Consider the following 4,108-nt stretch of genomic DNA (forward strand, 5'->3'; position numbering starts at 1 on the left):
AATTGGTTCAGAAAGACACATGGAGGAAATTAGTTCTTTGTCAGAGAAAGTAGTTGAACTTTCGGATCAACTAAATAATTTATCTACTAAGGTAGATATTAATCTGAATGACACAAAACAGTGTGCGAACAAATTGGGAAATTCTAACTAAATCAGAATCAAATTAACACGCAACACCAAAAAGAAATCCGGGAAGTACAAGATCAGCTGACACAGGTAATACAAGAATTACGTATTTCAGAGAACACTCGCGCTCCAATACGGGAAGAGGGACATAGAAATACGGAAGAGCCACAAAATAATAACACAGGGCATTTCGGAAATCATGAAAGAAATTGGCAAGGTACACCGAATTTTGAGATGGGACCGCCGACACGACTTAACAATGACCGACATGCGGCTCGCCGACATGATGATTTTGGCTATAAGCTGTTCATTACTACACGTAAATTCAAAACATTTAAGAATTCTGGCAACGACATTCATCCACAAGCGTGGCTCCATCAATTCTCTCATTGTTTTGCTCCCAACCCGTCATTAGAACACAGATTAGAATTTATGTGTGGCTACTTAGAGAATGAACCAGCTGTAAGAATGCGATCGGTCATTCACGATTGCCACAGTGAAGGAGAATTTTACCATGCCTTCCTCTCAGCATATTGGTCTCAAGCCACACAAGACCTAGTAAAACATATCATCATAATGATGAAACATTTCGAACAATATGAATTTCCCAGTCTTGTCAAATATTTTGAAGACATGTTGCACAAGAATCAGTACCTGTCAAACCCTTACAGCCCCTCGGAACACATCCGCATTTGCTTAACCAAATTACCTGAACATTTATGGCATATTATTTTGGCAGGACGTTGCAAAGACGACATTGAAGCTTTTCAGGGACTATTATAAGAATTGGTAATTGACACTGACAATCGCGGGACGCGAAAACAGGAACACTACAATTACAGGTCACATCCGTCACAATTCCGTGATGAAAGAAATAATAACTGGGCACGACAAGGCTCTTGTCACGACACAAATCGTGACCAAAACAGACACCACGCGTATGACAACCGTTGGCAGAATAGTAGTTACAGAGAAAGATCGTATTTCCGTAGTAATGAATATGACAGAGACAACCATAGAAACATACAATATGAGAACCAAAACAATTATTATCAAGGGAGGTAGAATAACTTCAGACGAAATGGTCCACCGTGCAGTGATAATCCAGGGAGCAATTCTCCGCCACTTAGCCGACAAGAAATAAACTACAGGAACTACCGACATGACGACAGACGGTATAATCGTAACGACAGACTTGAATTGCATCAAAATTGGCGAGATTCAAAAAGAGCAGGGCACTCTCGACAAGGTGAATTTTTAGAAGTTCGGTCTCCTAATCCCAATAACGACGCCCGCCAACAAAGAAACAGACAATGACTCGCACAGCAGGCAGCCACATGCGCCGACTGGCTCAACGAAAAATAACATAGACGCTAACTTTGAGAAAACTTTTAGCATTCCTTACCGATGTATACAATATGATAATTGCATTGAAGTTGAAACTCTGCGTACTAGGAAGAGGGTTTACATCACATTTCACATATAAAACAGTTTATTGAAAGATAATCTGCTTTTTAACTTTGTGTTTGCCATAAAACTTTCCACTTCACATTTCTAGTATGCTTTGTCAGACTTAAGAAATTGTTAACATGCAACAATGTTTGAAGTTAAATATCCAGTCTAGAACGTAGGGAACATTTTTAAACAGAAATTACGAATGCATTGTTATAGTGAACAGTTGACACAGTGTTGTATTTGTACATTCTTGCTTGTTAGTTGCACGATTACGTAACGACTATCCGGCTTACATACTTAGGACATATACGGGTACTGCTAATGAGATTTTAATGCAACATTTTGGTTTACTTGAAAATACATTCTGGATTTAAAGTACTTTTTGTTAGATACCAGATGAGACAGTGCTTAGTTTATGTGACAACTACACGATTTTATCGCGACGCTACTAATGAGTGACAATTTACAATGCTTTTGCGGTGTATCTGTTTTATATCTGCACAGTTTTTCTGAATTATTCTAGAAAGTAAAACATGTTTTCGTAGTAAATTTTGTGGTATAGCCTTTTCCGTATCACAACAATACATTACAGCACAGTACTTCCTACATCACGGCAATAAGCGTAATAACTCAGATATCTATACGCAAAGCATTTCACTTTAGTTTATCATGAGGTAAGTACATTGACCTCTGCAGAACTTAGCTTTCAGTGGGCGATAACTACGCCACTTCAACAGACATTACATTACAACAAGACGCACAGTTTGGCGCTACAGTACACGTATTTGAGTGATTAATTTTGTACTTAAAACATTTATATTTAAAGATTTTTGAGTTACAATGATATAACGGTTTTCCCTCATACATCTCATTCCTGTGCTGTAATCTGTAACACCTGAGGGTGTTACAGATATATGATTACACTGTGGAACTCTTAATTTATGTTTACTAAAATGGCTAATGAAATGATGAGAAACATTTTACATCTATTGTCTTTGTAGTTGAGAGAGTGCTCATTTTGTTTAATATCTAGTATCTAGCTCCACTGCAGCATTAGTTAAAATAAAATAGATTTACTAATATAGATATATTATGCCTACAAATCCAGTGCATAATAACTTTATGGTCTATTTAAAAAATCCAAGGAGCACAAAAAGACATTTCCCTTCAAAGGAATTGCATACAAAATTTTCTTTTCAACTACTTGGTAATATTTTTCGTAGAATGAATTGTGGTGCACCACTTTAATTATATAGACATTAAGATGTGAATATACATTTCCGTTATCTGCATTGTTGTCTTTAGTGTACTATTTTTTCTGCTTGTGGATTTGTCATGTTTAGATATAAGTTATAACATTTACTGCTGCTTGCTTTGCCAATTTGCATTTCTTTGTCATTGCTGTTTGTGTTAATTGTTTTGTGCTGCTGCATTGCCTCGTCCGTTAGTTTAGCATCTGAGCTCAGTAGATTTAAGTTAGCCTAAGAGGGGGTTGACTATATATGACTATATATGACTATATATTTTTCTAATGCTATGTTATTTACTTTGTAAAGATGTTTAGACATTATTTATTCTATTTTGCTGCTCATGTGTGAAGTTGATGTTTTAAAAGTTATTCTGATCTTTTATGTATGTACTTATGTCGTTATTCCTGTAATACTGATGAACATGTTATTTCTATTCTTTTGTACAGCCCCTATTACTACAAATATTATTTGTATTGTTATGTTCTTTAATGATGTATTTTGTACCATTGTTATTGTATTCTTATGTTATAATTTGTAATTGACACTAGTTCATCAAATTAAGTATCATTTCACTGCACACGTTTCTGTTGGTCATAGTATATGGACAATATTTGAGAAGTAGGGACTGATAGCGTTTGCATGTGTGTTAATAATTCTGCAAGGGACTGGATAACAGCATTGTTTGTTCTAAGGACATTTAAATTTTTTTGTGAGTGCACAAGTGGTGGTTTATAGATTTGCTATATTGTCCACAAGACTCTTTGATGGTGACTGTGCACCCGCACAGTCGCAACGGATGGCTGGTAGCCGTCTCTACAAGGACTACAGTGGGTCTATACCTTTGATGACTCAGTAACACCATTATTTCTACAAGGACTGCAGTGGGTCTGCACCTCTGGTGGCCCTCCAATACCATAATCTCTGCCAGGACGACAGTGGGTCTGGTCTGTGACGACCTACCTACCAATATTCATCAAAACTTCGACTGACTCTGCTGTGGGTTTGTTCTATTGTGGACCATTACCTGTCTGCATGTCACGAGTCAGCACTGTCTATCCATTGGAAGGACAACACTACCTCTTCAAGACTGCATGGAAATCCACTACTTCCATGTGCATTTTCTTTTACTGTTGAGACTTTGAGAAAAAAAATTGCAATTTTAATGTGATTAATGATCAGGACTGTCTTAATGGACTCTGAGAAAATTTTAGCTTTTGACCAACATTATATCAATAAGTGTGTGCATTTGGTTCCTTTGTTATTGTAATTATGAAAAT

Source organism: Schistocerca gregaria, chromosome 4, assembly GCF_023897955.1.
Source record: "Schistocerca gregaria isolate iqSchGreg1 chromosome 4, iqSchGreg1.2, whole genome shotgun sequence".
Taxonomy (NCBI): Eukaryota; Metazoa; Arthropoda; class Insecta; order Orthoptera; family Acrididae; genus Schistocerca; species Schistocerca gregaria.